This window comes from Stenella coeruleoalba (genome assembly GCF_951394435.1).
Source record: "Stenella coeruleoalba genome assembly, chromosome: 9".
Lineage (NCBI taxonomy): Eukaryota > Metazoa > Chordata > Mammalia > Artiodactyla > Delphinidae > Stenella > Stenella coeruleoalba.
In genome coordinates, this window is record NC_137155.1 from 52,433,720 (window position 1) to 52,459,286 (window position 25,567).

The window sequence follows — 25,567 nt, forward strand, 5'->3', positions numbered from 1 at the left end:
GAATATAATTGCTTTCTTCAATAATTTTATGGTTTAATTTTCTACATTTAAATATTTGATCAACTGAAATAAACTGTAGCCTAGTGTAAGGTGTAAGTATGAGTTCAACTCCACCACCCTGGGAATCCCACTCTTCTGGATCCTGCCTTTCAGATCTTGCCTTTGAAGAAAGTCATGTGGATGGTTTTCTCCAGGTTGGATACTCATCACATGAAAGCAAAACTGAACTTGAACAGAGATTAGGACAGGAAAAAGGTTCCCCTTTTCCTCAAATGGATTTCAAAACTGTTTAATGTTGTGCAATTAGAACACAAACTAGCATAAGATAATCCCATCTGAATATTTTTTCATAAATCTGACCAAAACTCAACTAGAAATAAGCTACCTTTCAGTAAGAGACCATTCTCCCTGCAAAAGAATCTGTCCTGGTTCCCAAATCACCTCCCTTACTGACAGTGGGGATTTACAATGGGGGGAGCAAACCCCCCATTGTAATGAACAGTGGAGACTTTATCATGTATTGTAACACTAGGCTCATCAATTTTCATTCCAATAAAATGTTCTCAGTTATTTCAAAATGAAACCAACCAATCAATAAATCTTCTTAGTAAAGTCTTCTGTAATCAATAAGTTCCCCACAGAAACCATGAAAGTGGAAGAAAGGAAAAGAGATGTAAACCTAAAATTGCACCAGTATCACTGTGATGTGGTTTATCTGGTATAAAATGGAATAAAAAATGACACACTCTTTTAATACTCAACTGCAATGTTACTCACTTTCTTCAAGCTGTCCTATATCATATTTAAGTAAGATATACTTTTGAGAAGGTTATCATATCATCTAAAATCATTCTGTGGGCATAATGTCCATGAGCCTGCTGCTAGTATGTTGGAGAATGCTCAGTATTTAGAGGAAGAGTGAGTCCTGAAATTTAAGAATGCAACTAGCTTGAACGCTAGAAAAAGTATTACCTGACCAAGTCTGTAAAGCATTATTTTAAGGTTCTCATTCTACATTAACATTTTCTTATCATATGATCTCTCTGTTGTTCAAAACTAGAGGAAAGACCATTCTATGTATGAGAGATATATTAATATCTGCCTTTCTTTGAGAAAGCCCAATACATATATATAATAATATTAAATTGCTCAGATACTTTAAGAAATGATTACTTTTAAATAAGTTTAACTTCAGAGTTCATCTCAAAAGCAAACTCCTTTCATTTATCTTTAGGTCAAACTCTATTACTTTGGGGCAAAGTCTATTACAGAACTTAGGGAGCAAGAGGCAAGTAAGGTGCAATCCGCAGAAAAAGTTGCCAAGTTAAAGTAAGTTTCTGAGCATGAGTATCTGTAACATTTCAGGTTATACTGTAAATAAAATTAGAAGAGAAAATTCCCCGCCCCCGCCATGTCAGGTAAATGCCAGTTTTTAATTTATAACAGCTAATTATCATTTTTGAGGAAGTCAATGAAAAAAGACATCCTATAAAGATATGCATTTTTCACTGTAAAGGATAGATGACTTGTGAAAGTGATAATGAATGAAGGTTAGTTAGAATTTCCATATAAAAGGCAGGCATGTAGTGGGTCTAGATTCTGTGCCTAGAAGTTATACTGTGGCATATACTGTGATTCAGTAAAGTAAATGAATGGCTTTGTGTTATTATAAGAGTGTACATTATCTGGAAATGAATAGTAATAAAGACTTGTTTGATTTTGAAAAAGATAAATTTGATTAAGTATTAAGATCTATGCTTATTACATTTTAACTGTAAGAAACTATAAAATTCAATTCAGTTCAACAGACTTTTACAAGGAAATTAATACATTCCAAGTCTGTAGACTTTAACTTTAAAAAAAGTTTTCATTATAAGTAACATAGTGCTTTGTACATCCAGATAATGAACTCATGTTCAAGTCTCCCCACCTACAAGCAAACTGAAAAATGACAGACAATATATTAACATTAAACTTAGTAATACAAATGCAAACTCCTGAAGAGCAAGAGGGATTCACAGCAGGCAGGAGCTATAGGGCATGCCTAACAAGTGATGTTTCAGGGTAAACCCAGTGCTTGCCATAGACAAGGCCATCCCAAAAGGTGGCACAGTCCCACCTGCAAACACTTAGAGGTCTACCATCCCAGGAGGTCAACTCAGTGTAGCTACAGAGGTAGCTACAGCTGTAGCTATCAGGCTGGTAAAGATTCACAGACATTGAGGGGGGAAAAAAAAACCTGAAAAAGGCCAATATTTTGATAGACATACAACAATAAGGAGATCTTATGTTAAAAGAAATTAGAGTTACTAAAACATCAGAAAAGAGCTTTAAAATGAGTCTATGAGACAATGAAAGGAATCATTACTGAAATGAAAACAGGATGGTATAAAACAAAAAAGATGACAATACAAGAAATTAGAGATCTAATAAAGAATTGTTGATATGAAACAAAATATATGGGTAAAGAGCAGATTATACATAGTTGAAAAATATATAGTGAACCAAAAGATCCTTTCAGAATCAAGCATAAAAATAAAACCACCCTCCAACAAACAAGTAAGCTAAAGATAAAATAAAAAACAAAAGAGCACAAAATTATAGGGAAAATTAAAGATTGTTACTTGCAAAGAAAAATCACTAAAAAAAAAAAAAAAACCCAAAAAACTGCAACTTAATGAGGGAGAGAAGACACTGGGAGTAATTACAGAGAAAAGCAAATAGTAATTAAACAAATAGTTAAACTGCTTAATTTTAATTTAAATAGTTTAATTTACTATTTGTTTACTATTAATTTTTAAAAATTTAAATATTTTGGTAGAAAAAAGAACTAAAAATTATAAGAGGGTAATGTTAGTAAATTTATACCAGTAAAATTGAAAATCTAGATAAAATGATAAAACGGACAAGTTTCTAGGGATGAACTGCCAAATATTATTAAAAACAAATTTAAAATATAATTAAATCATACACAGACATACACAAAATTACCATAAGCTCAAATATCTTTATATACTCCTCAAGGAAAAATAATTATTGTTTTATATAAACTGTTTTAGAGCAAAGAACCAGATGGGTTACAGACCAATTGATTTTACAAGGCATTACTTAAGGATAAAAGAAAATATAGGGGTTTTTTTTCCCTACAAACAAAATGAATCAACAAATTTAAAATGCACTGAAGTAATAAAATTCAGCAAGCTTGCTGTATACAAGATCAACATAAAAATTCAATTGTGCTTCTCTACAAAAGCAACAACCAATTAAAACTTATAATAGAAAAATGATGCATTACAGCAACAAAACTAATGTATTTTACATTTACAAAATGTAAATAGAAAATTTTTTAATTTTTAAAACGTGGTGGAAGAATTTTATGGAGAAAATCCACGGAGGTTTATAGAAAAACAAAAAGAGTCTTAAATTCCAGAGTCATGCTATTTTGGGAATGATGGTGTCAGTTTTATGTAGATATAGATTCTTTTTTTATCACTCTATAAATCCAAATTAATACCTTTCAAAATCCCACCAGAGTTTTATGAACCCTCACAGGTGAGTTAAAAAAATTAATTAAAAGTGTAATTGTGTTAAAAAGAAAAGGCAATTTTTAAAAAAAGTACAAGGTTGGGTTCACATAAAATCATTGACTATAAAAATCAAGATATGAAACTATAGTAATTAAACAATAGCGTTAGAGCAAGAGTACAATAATGGAAACGCTGCTGAAATTGCTATTCCTATCAATATGCAGTATATATGCATATTCATGAACAATCACAAGTAGGCATATTTGCAATCTATATGCATATCTATATCTATCATATACTCTAACAATTTGCCTTATTTCACTCCTGTAAAAACATATTTCAGCACTCTCGTCTGTAACCATAGTTCTATTTTATTCCTTTTGATGACAGTATAATATTCAATTTCATGGATGCGATTTTACAATAAATAATTTCATATTTTATTTATAATTTTATTTTCAGTGAGCAATTTTGTCCATAACTTTTCCACCTAATACTAGGATATGAATGAGGAAGATTCCACTGAGTAGGCCTTTAGAAACAAAGGACAACTCACCCTGAGCCTGTCCATCTCCTCTCCTATTCTGCCTGAGGCAGCCAATTACCAGCCCCACCTGTTTCAGCTCCAGAGCTGCCCTAAGAGCATGTGAGCCCACTGGGATGCCAGAGTGGCAGCTGCCTGTTTCCTGAGCCCAGACTGCCCTCCCCACCATGACTGTCACACTCAGTGCTGCTGTGAGTTGTGAAGACATGAGGGGAAATCCACCACAATAAAACTGACATTCAGCGCTCAAAAAAAAAAAAAAATTTTTTTTTAAGTTATGTAGGAGAGCATTTCTTTTCCTTTGCAGAAAGTTGTATTTATCATCCCACCAGCTGTTTCTAAAATAGTATATATTTAACACAAGGCTTATTTTTTTTTCATGTTTTTGCTTCTAGGTATTAATGTGGGGCTTGAGAAAATCACCATCAATTCTCAAGTCAAGGAACTGAAAATGTATAGGCTCACAAATTGGTGGACCACATGTAAAGTAATTATATTTCTTTATTTAAAACTAACTTTCATGCCTAACAAAAGATTAGAAGCAAGTTATATATGAAGATTACAAACTCTCAGAATGCATGAAATGTCAAAATGTAATTACCAAATGTAATTTTGACCAAATCACCATGTAATTTGGTGACCATTACTAGTATCATTCTGGGAATGACACTTTAGAGGAAAAAAAGTGACATTATTATATACAAAAATGGTGATACTTTTGTGGTCACTAATGTATGTTATATTTTCTCTCAAATTGTTTCTTTTTTAATGGTCAAGTTTAAGGCCTCACGAATTTACTGAAATCATTTTGAAAGTACTTTCAAACATATTAAGAACAATGGGATTAATAAAAATTATTACCATGTAATATATTTAGAGCAGCCACACTACATAGCTTGCTATCATTTAAGAACAAATACAGCCCATCAGTGCTGTATATAGAAATGACAGGCTCATTTATCCTGGCATCCAACAGAGTTCAGGTTCTACTCTCCAAGGAGAAACCAACACATTTGACAGTTCGCCTCAACTAAGCTAAACCAGAAAGGTAAATCTGCTTTAAAAACAGATTGGAGCAAAACCAACAATGTGTGCTTGGGAAACCCCTTGTTACTACCCGACAGCGCCACTAGTTAGAAAAATTGCTACATCATGCAAAAGTCCTTGCAGCTAATTCATCACTTGCTTCACTGTAGCCTGAAGAGGGATGTAAGGATGAATGTCAGGAGCTTCAAAGCCTTCTCCAAGAATTGGGAGCATCCCAAGAAGAAAACTCAATCCACCCAGACAAAGACATTTGACCTTTGTGTTGGCAGGAAGAAAAAAATAAATAAAAACAACTTCAGACCGCATTTGTGCTCTGTAATTGGCCCAAGCTTAATGGAAGATATTCACTAATAGAGTAAAACACCAAGACAGGATTTTGGTAAGTGGCAAGTTATTTCAAAAAGAGCTCTGGTCAAGGTAATTTACAAGAAAGAGGAAGGCTTCCTTAAAGCTGCCACTTAGGATGGTACTGAGTCAAATCAATTTCATAGTTCTTTAAATTTTATTGATGTTTCTTCAGCTTTTATATTTCACAGAGCTGAAATAACAAAAACATCTCTTAGATGTCTCAATTTTAACTCCACTTTAAACTTAATTTTTATCTTCTTAATTTATTTTTTAAGAGAAAAACTTTGTTTCCATTTCAGGGACTCAATATAGCAATAAGAACCATTGTGCGAAAGAGTATCCTGACAACTTTTGGTATTTAACTAAAGAGTGGGCAGAAAGCCAAATAACTTGTTCTTCCTGTGGGAAGGTATCAATTATAATATTTGGCACTTGTGTTTGGGATGCAGAGTGAAGAAGAAAGTAGGGCTCTACGTATTATATATGGAGCAAGCTGTGCTGGTGAGAGTTGCAGCAAATTGTCTGGTGGACTCTGTCACCTGACTTGGCCCTGCTCTAGGCCCTGGGGCCAGATCAGCTTTGCAGCTCAAACTTTTCCTCACGTCCATTTGTTAACTTTAGGTAATCACTGTCCTGCTACTGATACTCTACTCATTCTCCTTCACTTGTAGCTTCAGGATATTTTTGGTAATTATTACACTGCTTGTAGTTATTTATTTATTTTGTCTGAGCCTACCTCATCAAATAATAGTTCATGAGGGTATTGACTGCCTTATTCCTCTCCTGGTAGAATCAAAATACAGAGAAGCAACAGGGTCTATTTCCAAAATTTGATTATCCCTGCACAGTATGAGCGATACTGCTGGCCAGGGACACAGTGGGAGATACTTCTGTTTGCATTCTGGGAGAACCTGAAAGCACCCTATATTTGATTCCAACCCCTTCCAGCCACAGTCCATGAGCAGTCCTGGTGGCAAAGAGACCAGATGGGAGACACTCATGTCTGTACCTGAGAAAACTCTTAAAAGGTCCCTAAACTCGGCTCTAGCCGCTCCATAATTTGTTAACGGATGCACAATATTAAAAGATACAAAGTGTGACCTCTGTAGCATAAAATGTGGGGGAAGAAGTAAAAGTATAGATTTTTCATGTGCAATTGAAGGTAAGTTGTTATTAGCTTAAAATACAGAATGGGAGAAAATATTTGCAAACCATATATCAGATATGGAGTTACTATTTAAAATACATAAGGAATTCATGTATCTTATGGCAGAAAAACTCAATCTGATTAAAAATTAGGCAGAGGACCTAAATAGACATTTTTCCAAAGAAGACATACAAATGGTCAACAGGTATCTGAAAAGATGCTCAATATCACTAATCATCAGAGATATGTAAATCAAAATCTCAGTGAGATATCACCTCACACCTGTTAGAATGTCTATCATCAAAAGAACAAAATACAGCAAGTTTTGGTGAGGATGTGAAGAAAAGGGAACCCTTGGGCACTGTTGGTGGGAATGTAAACTAGCACAGCCACTATGGAATATATTATGGAGGTTCTTCAAAAAATAAAAAATAGAACTACCATATGATCCAGCAATTCCACTTCTCGGTATATATGCAAAGGAAACGAAAACAGGATACTGAAAAGATATCTGCACTCCCATGTTCGTTGCAGCATTATTTACAATTGCCAAGATATGGAAACAACCTATTTGTCAGTGGATAAAAGGATAAAGAAGATGACGTGGTTGTATACATACAATTTAATATTATTCAGTCATGGCAAAGAAGGATATCCTGCTATTTGGAATAACATGGGTGGACCCTGAGGGCATTATGCTAAGCTAAATAAGTCAGGCATCGAAAGACAAAATACTGTATAATCTCACTTAAATGTGATATTTAAAAAGAAATCCAGCCCATAGAAACAGAAGAGAAAAGTGGTTGCTAGGGACTGGGGTGTGGGGGAAATGAGGATATGCACTTCCAGTTAGAAAATGAATAAATTCTGCGGATCTAATATCCAGCATGGTGACTATAGTTAAGAATAATGTATTATATTCTTGAAAGTTGCTAAAAATAAATCTTAAATGTCCTCACCATAAAAAAATAAAATTGTAAACATGTGAGGTGATGGATGTATTAACTAACCTTATTGTGTTTATCATTTTGTAATATCTACATAGATATGTATCAAATCATCACATTGTACACCTTAAACTTACACAACATTATATACCAATTATATATTAATTCAGGTGAGGAAAAACAAAACTCATCGTTGTGATGAGGGAATTGCAAATTAAAACCACCAGTAAATTAACTGCATATATAAATAAACAGCTGAAATTAGAACTGCTGGAGATGATACAGAACAAGAGGAACTATCAGACACTATTTGTGGGAATTTAAATTGATATAACCAGTCTGAAAAACTGTTTGTCAGTATCTACTAAAGATTAGCACGTGCATACCATGTGACTTGACTTTCTACTCCTAGGCATATAACCAATAAAAACACATACATATTTACAGCAAAAGACAAGTACACAATGTTCAGAGCACAGTTGTTCTCAATAGCTACAGGCTGGAAAGAAACCAAACAATCATCAAGCAAAGAATATGTAAGCAATTCATGATATATTGATACAAGGGAATTCAACCCGGCTCTGTAAAGCAATGAACTATTTCTGCATGAGAGGCCACGGTGAATCTCACAAACCCAGTCTAGAGGGAAATATTCCAAACACGGAAGAGTACAAATAATGTTATTGTATTTATATAAGGTTCAAAATCAGGCAAAATTAATCTTCGATAATTAACTTTTAATAGGAATTAGTGGTCATGACAGGGAGGTCCTAGATGGGGCTTCTGTGGTGCTGGCAATATTCTATATCTTGATATCTTGACCTGTGTGGTAATTACATGGGTATCTTCAATTTATGAAAAATTTTATTAACCTGTACCTGTATAATTTATGGAATTTATATATACTATACTTTATACTATACTTTATACTTTATACTATACTTTAACATTATTTAATTTGTTAAAATTTGGAATGTTCAACTATGTAAATATTGCAACTAGTCAAACAATACAGTAACAGTTAAATGATTTATATTTCATATAAAGGATGGCCTTGGTGACTCTTTCATGAGCCATTTGAAAGAATTAGTGAGAATGATGCACTTTTGTAATGAAATGAGTCCAGATGTTATTGAAGAATTAGGTAGAGTGATGTAAGTAGGTACCAATAAAGTTAATGATAAGTATATGATAGAAATATCCTGAGTGCAAAGGAAGTCTAGATTAAAGGCACTTAACTAAGCCTTAAGTGAAGATATAGAGAAAGCATCTTTGAGGAGATGTTTAAACTTATTATTGAAGGTTAAGTAAGAGTTAGGAGAGGAAGTAAGAAGGTGGGGTAGGAAAGGTGGGCATTCCAGGCAGCATGAATAGAAACAAGCAGTTGAGAAACTGCATAGATACAAAAATCAGCTTGGTATTAATATACTAAGTGTAAAGTAGAGGGTTTTGGGAAACACGGCTGGAGAATTAGGCAAAGCACCAGCAATGGAGGACCTTATGTGTCACGTTTAGAGGGCTGGCCTTTTCCTATTGATTCTGGGTAGCTATTAACAGGTTATAAGCAGAAAAGAATCATGATCAGATCTGTTTTTAATTAATTGGTTAATTAATTAAAAACAAATTTACCTATTTGTATTTTTCCTTCCAGTTTTATTGAGATATGATTAACACAGCTCTGTATCAGTTTAAGGTGTACAACATAATGATTTGACTCATATACATCATGTCTTTTAAATAGACACCACAGAATTGAAGTGGAGGTTTGAAAGCCATGTGATAAAAATATGGGAATAAATTACTCTTTTTTCCTGAAAAATTATAACAATCTAATATAGAGAAGTCATAAGAGATCAAGAGATATACACAACAGAAAGCTCTTGAATGCCCCAAAAGATTATTTTGGTTTGAATGACTTTTTTTCCTAACATTTGCCAGTACGTGCGATGTTTGTACTGACTTATCCACACTTTATATAGTTTCCTAATTGGCCGGTGACATATATTTGTAAATAGTTTTCAACCATCAGTACCTTGCACATTAGTTGCTCAATAACTATACTGTTGATCTGTTGTGGTTGTCGCACATGGTTGAGAGTAAAGCATGGAGCCACGTAATAGTTGTGGTCTTTTTTTCCTCTGTGTGAAGTTAATTGGACTATGTAGAAATTCAATTCTCTACTTGGCCTGAAAACAATCCTATTCATCATCTCAATAGGAAACTCATTTTAGGCTTTTTAAAGATACTTGCATGATTTTGATGAGATTATCATTATCATAATCATTATTATTATCCCTCATTAAGTTCCTGGAACACAAGGACATACCATCTCAAGACAGGAAGCTTTTTAAATAGCCGTCACTATTTTTTAACAGCAATAATTACAGTAGATTCTGAATTCCAAGACGCTTTGCATTGTCTGGGTTAAAATGCTTAGGTCCTTTGGTTAACAGTTGTCTTCATCTTTATAGAGCCATGTTGATAGCTTTTAGCAACCAAATGAGACTTTGTTAAACACACACACACACACACACACACACACACACACTAATAGCTGCTTTGGGAAATATGTATAATGCATGATATTTAACAGGTCTTAAATAATAGATTTCCTTTAGTTTAAAACCTGTTTCTAGTCTAAACAGCTACTATATTGTACAAAGAAATATAACTTGGAGCAATATTTTCCACATCAAATAGTGAAAAAAGCAATTTAACATCCTTATTTTTCCTGAACTCTCTGTGTCAGGATCTCTCTTCTTTAGTCCAGACTGCATGTTGCCACCAGTGTAATTTCTCTGAGGCACAATTCTAGACGTGTGCCCTCCCATAGCTAAAGAAATTCCAATGAATCCCTTTTGTCCACTCAAAAAAATCTAGAATTCAAAGCCCTTTACTACCCCTCAGTTAGTCTCCGCCAAGTTATCCTTGGCCAGGCACTTGGACATAGCAATGGAGAGGGGTGACTGCAAAGAGAGTATAAGTGGCATAAACATGGTGAACATGAAGAAACATAAAATATTGTTCGTGCTCTGAAGAATATAAAATAGGCTAACATTATAGAATGACAGGGAAGTGCTTCAGTTAGGTAGTCAAGGAAGGATCTCTGAGGAGAGGAAATTTGAGTTGTGTCTGAATGTTGTGAAGGAAAAATTCACGAAATGATATAGGTAAATGACCTTCCAAATAGACGAAATAACAAGGACCTTGACATGGGACACAAAATAAGGGACAGAAAGAAGACTGCTTTGCCCAAACCTGTCCTTCTAGACATCAGTTCTTCCTTCACCGAAAACCCAAACACCACACTGAAATATTTCTCCTATTTCTCTAAATGTGTTGTGTATTTGTTCCCCTCGGGAGTTTACTTGTGAGCATCTTGCCATATGGTACAATGATCCCTATCTCTGCACGGGAAAGCCCTCCCTGTTTTCAGAATCCACTGTGACCTGGCATCGGTAACAATTATTCAAAGTGCCTTTAGGGAACATTTGGACTTAATTTGGTGTCTGGATATCAAATACTGAACTTGGATAAAAAACAAAAAAGTGTAGCAGTGTAGAAATAAGGTGAACTCTTCCAGGTTTTTCCAACTAAAGCTGTACCCTGTCCACTCAAGAGAGTCCAGTAAATAAGGGACCTTGTGGGCATTATGCTAAGTGAAATAAGTGAGACAGAGAAAGACAAATATCATATGATCTCACTTATATGTGGAATAAAAAAAAAAAAACCCTGCAAATTCATAGATACAGAGAACAGACTGGTGGTTACCAGAGACAGGGGGTGTGGATGGACGAAATGGATAAAGGGGGTCCAAAAGGTACAAACTTCCAGTTATAAAATAAACAAGTCATGGGATGTAAGGTACAGCACGGTGACTATAGTTAATATTGTATTTCATATTTGAAAGTTGCTAAGAGAGTGGATCTTAAAAGTTCTCATCACAAGAAAAAAAATTGTAACTGTGTGGTGATAGACGTTAACTAGACTGACTTTCTGCGGTGATCATCTCGCAACAAAATAAAACAAAATAAAAGAGTGGTAAATGTAGGGCTGTAGACTTTCCCAGCTGTGTTTGGGGGTTATTAATTGAAGAGTGTTCACCCAAAGAGTCACCTCTGGCCCCACGATAAGGGTAGTCAAAGATCCCAAAAGGTGGAGTGTTTTCTTTTTCTCTTAAGACACTTTACATGACCCTTTGTAGTATAATGACTCATTCATTTATTAAGTCATTCATTCATCTGATAAACATGGAGGGTTTACTATGTGCCAGAATCTATAATATTTTCTGGAGATAAGATGGCATGCAAAACAAACAGTGGCCTCCTGTCTTTATGTCTGAATGACAAAGCTCTTAACTTTAAGAATACAGTTGTACACCTCACTGTAATCCTCTATATTACCGGTTCACACATTCATCTGGCAAGATTCTAATAAATACTTTGAGAATGCCTGAATTAAAAAAAAAAAAGAAACAAGAACGAATGTGTACTTGGACCCAAATGCTATGGGATAGAAAGCATATGGAAAGCTGCAGCCTTGGAATCTGCTGTGTGCTGAACTGGGCTGTTCTTTGACAGATGCAGTGAGACTTGGGCGCAGGACAAAAACAACTCTCTAAACTCGATGCGTAGGAAGGACACATCAGGAGGGAAAGCTAATCACACATCAAAAGCCTAGATTCCTAGATGCTTGACTGAAACTCTTACTGGATGTACATTTTGACTCCCAGAGGGAATTTACTCATGAAGAATGTCTCTGCAATCAGAGAAAGAGGCATTTGGGCAATTTGTTTAATTTACAGAAAGATGCCTTCCAACAAAATGATGGAGCCTTGTTTTTACTTTTAGGTTTCTGGTCCTAGGGACTTAATGTAGTTCCACTGTCACTTTAAGTAGAACCCACCCCACCCCCCCCAAAAAAATTATACAGCTCTTAAACTAAAAAGCTACGACTCATTATGACTAAACAGTTTATGGTATCACTCTGTCAACACAACTGAGATATTCCGCATGGCATGTATATATTAATACCATCAACTTGAAAATACAGAGAATGCTTTGCTACAAAGAGTAATCCCCCATCTCTAAGTATAGGCATTTCTTCATGAAAGAAAAAATGCACATGATTGGGGGCAGGTTGAACATTGTTACTGAAGGCTTGAAGTCAAGGGAAGTGGGGGAGAGCTTCCAGAAACCTTGATTGCAGTGACAAGAGCAGCGGCAGTTGCTCCAAGCCTCACCCTGGATGAGCGGAGGATTCTCCTGGGCATCAGCAAGTCTGGGGCTGCCACAGGGGCTGCTGCATCTTTTATATCAGGACACGTCCCCTTCTTCAGGTCTTAGGGCACCAGTGATTATTTAGGGCTCCTGCATGCTTCTGTGGGGTATGATTCCCGGGGCTGCCTCCACTGCAACTCTTGTTTCTCATTACATGTACAGACAAAATATAGCTTTCATTTTATGGTCTTGTAAGCCATGTCCTTCCTGTGGTAAGTTATTATGGTTTTGCTGGTAGGAATTTTCTTTTAAGTCATTGATATTCTTAACTGGGATCAGGTAGTCTGGAGACTGGTCTCACTTGCTGCCTCATTTGCTAGGAGTACCTATTGCACCTATATCTCAATATGTAACCCAATGCAAACTGCAACTGGAGGGCTTTGCATTTATTTCAGAACTTACTACAAAATTATCCAATTCTTGCATAATTTACACTGAGTGACCAGACTTTGCAAGAGTATCTGATAGAAGATTTCAGTGCCTTACCATCAGTAAATTTATTATAGATAAGATAGCAATGATATATTTTTATTCCAATGATATTTTATGATCTACAAGGCTTTTTTACTTGTACTATTTCAGATCATATATATGAAAATCCACAGAAAAGAAGATACTATTTTCTCCATTTTGAAAATAAAAAGCTAACGTTCAGGAGTGTTAGTTCACAGTAATACATCTAGTAATTGAAAAGGACTCAAATTCAGGCTAAAAGACTGAAGTCTCCCCATTTACCCATGCTATACTTTCTTCCTAATATGGTAGAGCCCCATCAGATTGCTAATTACACTATAACAAGCAGTATATGTCTTCCATCTGGACCTACATCCATGAATCACCCTTGAGCACTGTCATGAGGGATGCAGGAGGACATTGCGTCTTCCCTCTGGGGAAAGGGGCACAGAACCAGCCAGTGCACCATCACCAGAGCAGCCCCAGGGAAATACTGATACTCTGGGCTAGCAATTCTACATCAAGTTGCCTCCCAGAAGCAGTCTGAATGCAGGTTTAACAGGCCCTTTTTAATTCTTCTTTTAAAATCAAATGCTGATGGAACACTGACCATGTCCCAGGACTTGCCAGATGCTCTAGGTAAGAGGATGTGGTCTTTGGCCTGGAGGAAGCTACAGTTTAGGAAATGAGACCAACATGTCAACTATGAAATCAGTTCCTAGCGTGGCATGACAGAGAGACAGTAAGAGACAGAGGGACAGCTAGAGTGACAGCAAGCAGATTTATGAGAGTAACAAGCAGTTAAACTTCCATGCTGTTGTGTCTACAGATCTGCTACCATGGGTATTGCTGCTGTGATTAGATGCTGTTAAATTCCTAAAGTCTGCGTATTCTCTCTTTCCTAAGACGTGAATGGGAGAATTTTTTTCATGTTAAGAAATGAAACTTGAGGAAGCCAGTAAGACACAAATCTCAGATTCCCAAGACACTTGATATAACGCAGCTTTAATTTCAGAGCTCAGGTTTTTTTTTTTTTTTTTGCGGCACGTGGGCCTCTCACTGCTGTGGCCTCTCCCGTTGCGGAGCACAGGCTCTGGACGCGCAGTCTCAGTAGTTGTGGCTCACGGGCCCAGTTGCTCTGAGGCACGCAGGATCCTCCCAGACCAGGGCTCGAACCCGTGTCTCCTGCACTAGCAGGCAGACTCCCAACCACTGCGCCACCAGGGAAGCCCCACAAGGCAAGATTTGAACCAGGCGAGTGTATTCCTCTGGAGCTCAGATACCTGCACATGTATCTTTCACCTGTGGAGCTTCCTTTAAAAGTCAGACCTATTGATACTAACACTTAGAAAGTTGTAGAATTTCACCCCAAGAATGAGGTTTGCAAGGCATATCGAGGAAGTACATATTAGAACTGTCATGATTTTTATTCTATTGTTCTTCAACCTCATAATATAGCATGAAAGTTAGAGTCAGAGGAAAAGCAGTCCAGAGTATCAAGATTATTTCCCCACAGCACTGACGTCCACAATGAGACCCTGTCATTGTTTGTTTGGGTTGATAGGATACAGTGCTTTTCTTTTTTTTTTTCTAGAAGTATAGGTGATTTACATTTCAGGTATACAGAATTGATATAGATATTATATATATATGTATTCTTATCCATATATATAAGAATATATATGGATGTATATATATATTCTTTTCCAGATTCTTTTCCATTGTATGTTACTACAGGATATTGAATACAGTTCCCTGTGCTCTACAGTCAATTACAATGCTTTTCTTATCAGATTAAATTTTCAGAATAAAAACCCATTATTTATCTACCTACCTACATACCTATCTACCTACCTACCTATCTACCTATTTATCTATATATCTCAATATAAGGCATGTACCCATTTCATTGTGAAGAAGGTTACAACAGAAACTTTTGGCTAAACATAGCATCAAACCAGCTTTGTCAATAGATTCTGACCTTTCTCTCTGAAATTTTATGTGTACCGAAATCTATAGAAGGAAACAGAAGAAGCCTGGCGGAGCAATATGGAGATAAAAGGCCAATGAGGCATCTGAGATAAACTTCACCATAAGGGAAGAAGAATCTGGACTTGTGCTTAATACTCTACACCATCCGAGTATTGAGGCAGAGAGAGTTTGGTCTCTGTATCATAAGTAACCACTGATATCACTCTAGGTGGCTTGGTGGGAAAACAATTCTGTGTTTGTGTATTTGTGTATATGCATGCATGTTGCATGTGTGTGACAATCTGGATGACAAAGAGCTGTAATACTTGGTGGGTTTTGCTGTAGGACACCTGGGTTGTTCACAGAGTCCTGGAAGAATCAGCAGAGACTTACATCAGCACCACAGAGGCAGCAAGATGGCACTGGGATGGCAGTGATGCTATACTACATATGGGGCATTGCTTCATGTTGTAATGGTTTAATCAGTAACTCTAAGATCTCAGTTTGGCTATGGTGAGTAGCCTGGAAGTAGCCCAAAACAGCAGACCAGGAGGTCGTCACTGTTACGGCAGCTGGCTTTGAGGAACATCCCTGACACCCCAATTTCACAGCAGATAACTTTCCATACAAAGAAGGAATAAAACAGTGATCTTTGTCAAGAACCTGGGGATCCATGAGAGAATCTGCAAAGAGACTGGAGATGAAAAAGAATGGACCTCCAGCTAAGCTGGGAGGTATTGTAATTTGATCATGCTGTGATTCATGCTGTGTTACAGATGTGAGCTCTGAAGCTACAGCAATTACTTTATATTATGGACTGAACATTTTTGCTCCCACCCCAAAAACTTACAAACTAAAGTCCTAACCCCCAATGCAATAATATTTGGAGATGGGACTTTGGGGAGGTAATTAGGGTTGAATTTACTTATGAGTGTAGGGTGGTGCTCATGACAGGATGAGTGTCCTTACAAGAACAGATGCCAAAGAGCTTGCTCTGTCTCCCCATATTCACAAAAAAAGAGGTCATGTGAGCACCCGGCAAGACGGTGGCCACCTACAAGCTCAAAAGAAGAGGCCTCAGCATGAAATCTACCTTTCTGGCCTTCGGTGGTAGACCTCCCAGCCTCCAGAACTGTAAGAAATAAATTTCTGTTGTTTGAGCTACCTTATCGGTGGTATTTTGCTGTGGAAACCTGAGCTAAAACACTAGAGGAAAAAATGTGATTTACCTTATTTGGGCATTTGGAATTAATAAAGCTAACTGCAAAGCACTGTGGAATTAGCTCTGGGAGTTTCTCCCTTTCTCTGTTTCTCTAGCCAGAGACTGACTACAAATTTTTCTTTTCGTAAGTCATTTACAATTTGCTATAAAATTCTACCACATCTGAAAGTTTTGAAAACATTAATGAGAACTGTTTGGCCTATGTACATTTGGAAGCTTGGTAACCTGATTACTGTCACTGGTTTGAAGTTTAATGCTCTTTTCTGTAAAGTCCATTTTGTAATTGACTTGATTATCGTTGGTTATCATTTTCCATCATTGTTTAAATTAGTAAACACTGATGAAAGCAAAAAAGGGAAAGCTTATTGTTTATAGATTTGGAAAGATTTCAGGATATTTGAATATTCATTTGTTCTTACAATCAGATCATAAATATCATCAATGAACAAAGCACAATATTAATGCAGACTGTTGCCTACACCATTTTAACACTCTGATCTGTCCTTCTGAGTCTGTAAAGTTTCATGTCATTGGTTCTCTACCACAATTTATCAGCCTTGGCAAAGAGCAATAACAACTGGAGATCGTGCTTGCTCTGGGAATTATTATTTACATTTTATATATCTAGAGTGTGGCTAATAGTTAACCCTAAACAAAAAATTTAAACATCACAGTTGTCTTCGGAGTTTATTGTGATACAGTCAAAGGCATAAGGAGTGTTCTGAAAATCAGTTGAGATAAAAGAAAAGGCAGAGAGGGAAGGGGATGGGGAGCCAAGCTGGTGCCTGAGTAGAGGAGGTGGTGACATCTCATCATTACGGAGAGGAGACAGCATAGAGGAAGAGGTTCAAGCATCAGATGGTTTGGTGGCCATGAAGTAGCCTCTCATATATCTCACGACAGGGAGCATAACTGACCGGTGGACCCAAGTGATGTACACTGAAATCTCCTGATGTGTCTGCTCAGCGGCCCTGCTTTCCACCAGATTGCTCACAGCCAGTGACTGAATGCAACAAGGATATGAAGCCAGGCCATTTCCTGGGAGATATGAGACTCCTATGATTGGTGACTCTGGCTCGAGAGCTCCTCATTGGCTTTGCTAAAACTTCCTTTGAACTGCTCTATAGTCAAAACCTTTTTCTACTCAACCTTCCTTGCTTCCTTCTCTCCTTCATAGGAATTAGACCTGCATCTTGGTCTGACAATTCTCTGAATCTTTTCTGACTTATTCCTGAGTTTTCCTCACAGGCATTTTTGCCAATAAATTTCTTGCACAGCTAATCCCAATTTGGCATCTGCGTCTCAGAAGACACTACTTCACACAGGTGGAAAGTTGGAGATGAATAAAATAATTTTTAATGACAAGATTATGTGATCCTTGCTGATATCAATGATTTGGATAGCAAGTTTTCCTATTTTGGAATTTTCTCCAAGATAATCAAGGCTGAATCTCCTGGGTACAACAGGATGCTATTTTATATATTAATACCAGTGTGATATATGGTCCAAAGAAGCAGGTGTGTTTAGGGCCTGGTCAATCAAGGCAATTGAGGAAAGCAGGGGTTCCATTCTTACCTTACCCTAAAGTCCATAGATAAGCAAAGAGACCAGAAATAAAAGGGCATGAGTGGCTGAGTCCATCTAAGGCGGAGTGAGGCTTACGGTCTTTTTTCTTTATGCCAAACCCAAACTGAGGGTTTCCCACCCCCATTCTCATTACCTTGGTAAAATATTTTGCTTTTAAATGGAAGGTAAGCAATCCTACCGATAGTCAATACTAACTAAACCCTTATTTGTGCCAGACTCTAAATGCCTTAAACTACAACCTCATGAGGTAGAAATTATCCTCATTATTATTCTCTGATAGAGGAGGAAACTGAGGTTCAGAAAGATAAGTCGTTTCCCATTTCCATAGCTATTAAAAGATGGAGCTAGAATCTGAACTCAGGCAGTAGGAGGCCAAAGGTCTCATTCTCAATCCTCTGTAGCATGCCTCTCAGAAGTTATATTTTTTTTAAGATACAAATTTTGGGGCAAAAATTAGAATTTTCAACTATCACATACTATTTTAGTCACATTGTGTATAGAATATTCCAGACAATTCATTGTTATCCGGAGCTTCCTGTAGTACTTGCAGTCACACTGGTCCCTAGAAATACTGCAGAGACACATTTGTGAGGACGAAAACCTGCCTGGCACAGGTTACTCAGTCTTGAAATCGGCCATGACTTGGCCTGAATGTATTCATTTTAACTTGTTACATGCTATTAGCATATTATGCTAATTTGCATGGTTTTGAATAGGCTTTTTTTCCCCCCTGATATGTGGCCCAAATTCATTTTTTTGCTTTGTTTTGTTTTCTAAAATAAGGCTTAAATGAACCAGGATGAAGAGGAAACAAAGCTGTATGTTATATAAAACTGCTGGATTGAAAACCAGACATAACATCAAAATATTCTCTGAGCTGATCTGAATTTGTTCAGTTCAAATTCTTTTGATAAAAGAGTCTCAGTTTTTCTCCCATTGGTCCTTAACTTTCCTGCCATCTTTATTTCTGGTTGAAAACAAGACTGTTATGAAAGAAAATACATTTTACAGTATATCTGTATATGTGTATAAATGTTTATGTAGATACAGAATCCTAAATAAGAAAGCAAAATAAATGCATAAAGAATGGAAGAAATATTAGGGGATTATATATGACAAATCAAGACACTTCAAATGGATACGTTTTCTTTAAGAAAAATATCAATATGAAATGTCATTGCCTTAAATTCTCACCACCTGAATTTTTGATCTATCTCCCTTCTATTAGTTTTTAATTGATCATTTTTAGCCACCACTTAAAGTCTACTCTGAAAACAAGTGGTGGCAATGTCTAATTTCATCCACCTTTCTGGAAACCACTGATGGGAAAGAATTCTCCCTCCTCCTCCTTCCCTTCCTTCCTGGTCCTCCCTTTACTGTATGTCTGCAGCATTGTTTCTAAGTATAAGAGGTCTGAAATGATGATTCTGAGTAACATTCTACCTAGGCTACGCTTACCCTCAGGAAAGGTCACATTCTGTGAGGATCTAGGGTTGCTGTGACATCCTAAGTGCTCATTTTGGTGATTCTTTCCTACCTCTTTCCTACCTCTCTCTACCAAGAGAGATGAAGTTTTTGTTCAAAGGGAATGCAGCCTATGTCTGCTCACTTGCCAGGACTTTATCAAGTAAAAAGAAGAGTTATAACCATAAGCAATGTTTGTCAGTTTTAAATATGTAATTACATATGTCAATTGGATAAGCACCTATAGGTAAGAACTTTAATAAAGTCTGTGGTTGTCTATTGCATAGGCTTTTGAAATAGACCTGCAAGATTAGGAGTTATGCAGTGAAATACGCTGTTCCTCAATGAATTGGAAGGTGTGGTATGGGAAACTCTGTCATAGGTGCAAGGTTTAAGAAACTCTACTTGCAGTAGAGCAATGTTAGTTCTTCTGTTCAGTTTTTTAAAAAAATAATATTTTGGAACTAAAAGACAGAAAATATCAGGAGAAAGGGTGGTGTGAGTCAGAGGGTACATAACTGACCTGCTATAAAATAGAGGTCTGGATCACACTACGCAATCACAACAGGACAGTTTTCCATTCCTTAACCCCAAGGTTCTGCAATTATATATTTCCATATCCATGGGACTAGCAAACACCATCTCTCCACTCTTTTTTTTGCCACAGGATTTAGACCAAGAGAAGGAGGAAGAGAAGCAAACATTCAGCTTTATGATAAAAAGCAGAAAAGAAAAAAAGGCAGGAAGAATCTTAAACATTTTATATTTCATTTACTCAGAAGAAATGAATATTTAAGATTGCCAGAATCAGATCTATTATTTCACTCTCCTTGAAGAAGTAAGAGACCCAGCACACGTGTTGGAGTGTGTATAAATGAATCCCAGCTTTCTCAAGACAGCGTTGTGAGAATAGATGCGATGGAGCTTTTGCATTTGCCCATTTCACTTGGTGACCTGCCTGCCTATGTTTCTCCCCACTCCCACCAGTGGAAAGACTCTTTCAATGAACTAGAGCCAGTAGCAAAGCGTCTGATAAATACGTGCTTTCCAAGGTATAAATGGCTGATAACATTTATCCCTGATGATGTAATTTGCATTTTAATAAGGAATTAAGCCAGAAATGCCTATGGTAAATTTCTACAGTGAATACCAAAAGCTTGAAATGTCTACAGTGGAATTTTAGGCAAAAGGAACCAGCCAGTGAAAAAGAATAACATTTTTCAGCTGTGGCAGGCAAGAGGGTATTTTTATGGAAAGGGAGGACTTTAAGGAGATAATCAATGGTCACTTAATTGTTATTGACTACTTTCTGCCAGGATTTAATGGGGCTGCAAAGAAAGTATATGAAAAATTAACAGTGAAATACTAAACTGCTAGTATTGCATTTTTCCTCTTCTGCCACAGCTATGCTGTACTTCCCAGCCTGCTTTGCAGTTAGATGTGCCCATACGACTGTGATCTAGTCCACAGAATGTGAGCTGAAATTACTTCTAGGCTTAAACCATATAAACATTTCCTATTTTATCCCCATTTTTTCCCACCACTTCTGTTCAGCTTAATTGGAGATGACACCCAAGGAAGCTTTGGGAGCCATTACTTGAAGATGGAAGATCCTCTATCAGTTTGGGTTTTTTTTGAATACCACAAGAAGCAGCCCCATGGATGTATTTATAAACCCAGTACTTCTATTAAAAATAAACTGTTTATTTAAAAATAAACAGTGGTTTGGAGTTCGCCTGCCGATGCAGGGCGCGTGGGTTCGTGCCCCGGTCCGAGAGAATCCCATGTGCCGCGGAGCGGCTGGGTCCGTGGGTCGTGGCCACTGGGCCTGTGCTTCCGGAGCCTGTGCTCCGCAGCGGGAGAGGCCGCAACGGTGAGAGGCCCACGTACCGCAGAAAAAAATATATAAACAAATAAAAATAAACCTTAATAAAGTTTATTAAGAAATAAGCATATTGAACTTGCATTATTTTAATTTCTGGGGTCTATTTGTTATGACAGATAGCCAAACATTCTATACAGTAATGAGTAGTTCCATTATAAGGAAATATAGAGGTAAATTTTCCATTCCTCTTCTTTTACCAACAAAAAATCAGGCCAAAATTTTAAGAGATTGTACCCATAATAATTTCTTCTGGAAAATGAGATGCCAGCCTTAGGCTAGAATAAGTGGGAAAAGCTGTATTACATTGTACTAAGGAGCACAGACTTTTTATTTAATGTCCGTTCATCACTTACTAAATATATTTCCTTAAACAATTTGAAAAGTGGCTTTATAGAAACATCTTATAGAATGGTTCTAAGGGTTAAATAAAACATACTCAGTAAACAATGACTAACGCTTATTACGATTGCCATATTTATCAGTCATGAAGAACCTGAACCATTAATTGTAAGAGTGAACACCATTTCATTCTCGCAGTAACTTGGAGATATTCCAGTAACTTTTGACATCAACTACCCACAGTCACTACAGACACCACAGACAAAGTGCACAGTCCTCCCCAATACTGTCCTCACTTCAGACACCAGCTTCAAGTTCAAGAGTCCTCAGGCCACCCTCACTTCCGACCAACTGGCTAGGAATTCAGAGATTCTTACTAACCCCTCAGGTTCAATGACTCACAGAACTCAGGAAAACACTATACTTGTGAGTATAGTTTTATTACAGCCAAAAGTAAATAAATCAAAACCATCCAAAAGCAGCAGCATATAGAGCAAGGTCAGGGAGGGTTCCAAATGCGAAGCTTCCATGGTTCTGTTGTGAAGTCAGGACACGGATTGTTACCAAACAGGGAAGGTACCTTAGCTCAGCTGTTCACAGTTTATATTGGGGCTTCATTACATAAGCATAATTGATTGAACTGCTAGCCATTAGACTCGGTCTCCAGTCTACTTCTTCTCCCTAGAGGTTGGGCCGATATCATGTGGCTTAAAGCCCCAACCCTGTAAACACATGATTGGTCTTTCTGGCACAGCCAGCTTCTATCCTGAGTCACCTCATTAGGATAAACGATCAGGGCCCACCATGAATAGCAAAGACACTCCTTACTGAGGAAATTCCATGAATTTAGAGGCTGCTTCCCAGGAACCCAGGTCATAGACCAACCAAATTCTTTTTCCAAGGGTTCAGAGCCTACCTCCCAGCCAAATTTCTTATTACACAGATATGAGGTATGTGCTATCATCATCTACATTTTTAAATGAAGAAACTGAGGCTCAAGGTGGTTGAGGGACTTGCCTCAGGTCACACAGCTGACAAGCAGAAGAGCTAGCTTTTGAAATTGGACAGTCTGATTCTAAAGTCCATATTTCAAGTAATTATTACTAATACTCTTAAATCTAGCCATTCATTCAAATCTAGATGGCAGAGTATTATAATGAAGAGCTAATTATTTTTATTGAACACCAGGTTACCTTGGCAAAGTCATTTGTATTTCTGGAACACACTTTTTAAAAACACTGTGTATAAAATGAAGCCTGGTACTTGATGTATTCATTAGTTCAAACAATTCTTACTTAGCGTCCACAAGGTTGTAGCCATCGTTCTGGGCCCTAAACAAGCTCGAAAGCCTCTTAACTGTAAGAATCTGTGATACTACGTTCCGTGGGAACAGAAGTTTTCCATTATGGATAGCTCGGAAATGGCTAGCTGACATTTATTTTTAGTGCGATTTTCTCTTCTTAAAGGAAATATGGGAAATGCAATGCCAAGAAACAAGATCCTAGAGGAGAACATTTGATTCCTAGTCAGACAATTACATATTTGGATAGTGTATAAAGTATAGGCACGCAAGTCAAGGAATAAAAACATGCAGCATGATTAAGGCGTGGTATCATTTGTAGTCCATTAAAGAACAGGCAGTATAAGCTCTCACAAATATTCTCATTTTATGTAAATTCCAAAATGTATAACTATAACTGTATACATATATATATATTAAGTAGGAACTATAGCTAGAAATTTTTACATTTGTAAGAAAGGGAGTGACGACCCTGAGATGGCAACATAGGTCGTTCCTGACTTTGCTTCCCTTCACAAGAACTATTTATGGACAAGACAACACTGAGAGAATCCTAGAACACAAGGGCTGAAGGCCCTCCCGCACCGCAAAGACCAAGACAGACTGCACTAGGAGCGTAAGAGAAGCAGCTGCATGCTGACTGCATTCTCTTTCCCACAGGCCCGCACAGCACCATGCTCGGAGGTCTCTCCAAGTCTACATTTCCTCCAGGGCGAAAAGAGAGCCTAGGGTCACTTCTTGGGTGTACCCATTCTGGTCTTCCCCCGTGGGGACTGGAGGGGAATCTGTGGGCCTTGACCGCTGGGAACCCGTGACAGGGAGCACAGGGGAAGGGGTTTGCAACAACCAGCACTAGAATCTTGGCAGACGGGGGCTCCTACCTGCAGCGCCCAAGTCGTAGTCCCAACCAGCAACTTTGCTCCTCTGCAGAGCCAAGATGAGCACAGTCTGACGAGGAAACGCAGCGGGGCGCAGGTTTGCCTGATTTGAGTCATCAGGCAAGGTTGCTGAGTCATGGCGTGGCTCACTGCTAAGTGTAGCTCCCAGGCTTCCTCCCAGACAGAAGAGCCTGATCAGGAACACCTGGAAGCTGTATAGCCCAGCAATGCTTGAGCCAAGGGTATAGTAGGCGGAGCTGATAGTCCACAGAGCAAAGCCAGTGGCACCATTTGGCCAGGGAACTTGGAGGGCAGGTCAGCTCAAGACCACAGACTAAAAGACTTGCCAGACTTGGAGGTTTCCCTTGCTTCACCAGGCTGAAGAGAGAATTCATAGGCCCACCCACTGCTGAGTGTAGCTCCTGGCCCTTATCAATCAGAAAGACTAATTGGGAACACCTGAGAGGTTGTTGTTCCCTGGTCTTCCAGTCCTGACTTCACCAGAAAACTGTTAGAACTAATCAACAAATTCAGTAAAGTTGCAAATACAAAATTAACATCCGAAAATTAGCAGTGTTTCTATGCAATAACAATGAATTATCTTAAAAAGAAATAAAGAAAATAATCTCATTTATAATAGAATGAAAACAACAAAATGCTGACAATTAAATTTAACCAAGGAGTTGAAAGATTTCTTTACTGAAAACTACAAGACGCTGATGAAATTAATTGAAGGAGACACAAATAAACGGAACAGTATCCTGTGTTCATGAATTAGAAGAATTAATATTGTTAAGATATCCATACTACCCAAAGCCTCTATAGGTTTGATGCAATCCCTATAGAGATTCCAATGGCAATTTTTACAAAACACAGCCGGTTTCTGAATTCTAATGCAAATACCACCCACACAACCTCAGCAGGCAGAATAAAATCCCCGCTGGTCAGGGTTCAGGATGCATATGCTTCTTCAAATTTGACACAGTGATTATGAAAACTCAACTCTGACAGGATTGGCATGTGAGGAAAATTGATGAGGGCAGAACAGAAACAGAAACAGAAGCATTCAGGATGGGCAGGGTAATGCTTCAATGAGGTGCCAGAAATCAGCCAGAAGCACTGAAACATCTCTAGAAGTAATGACAGTACCAATCTCATGCTGCCATCAAGGTGAAATAGCTCACCTGGAAACAAGAAGCCAAGGCTGGTGCTGCAATTCAAAGTATGATCTTCCAAGGAGAAATACTGGATATGGACCAAAAGACACCATTGCCTGTATAACAGTGTTGCCAAAAAGTATCGTTTATCAGCCAGACTTTAATGATAGTACATTTCTTTATCGTTGGCAAAGACAACCAATCAGAAATCAGGAAGATACCTCTCCTAGGGAATTCAGGTTTTCATATGGCATTTTTTACTATCTTCCTTCTGCTCCTAGACTTAGGATAAAAAGGAATCTGGCTATTACTCAAGTTGGTGAGAAAAATGAAATGACTGGGATAACGGACAACAAAAAAGCATAGTGAAGGGCTGCTGGCTATAAAATACGTAAGAAAATGGCTGCGTATCAGAGATATAAGAAACAGTCACACGTTAATAAACACAGGAACTAGTTAAACTGAGTAGCAA

The 25,567-nt window shown here is 37.5% G+C and overlaps 1 long non-coding RNA gene across 1 annotated transcript in view; it reads right to left on the reverse strand.

Moving 5' to 3' along the window:
• Positions 1 to 24,030, reverse strand: part of LOC307191397 — a 228,626-nt gene extending 204,596 nt beyond the window's left edge. Inside the window, exon 1 of the long non-coding RNA XR_013829751.1 lies at positions 23,942 to 24,030. This is a non-coding gene — a long non-coding RNA (uncharacterized lncRNA). The remainder of the gene's footprint in view (positions 1 to 23,941) is intronic.
• Positions 24,031 to 25,567: the final 1,537 nt, after the last annotated feature.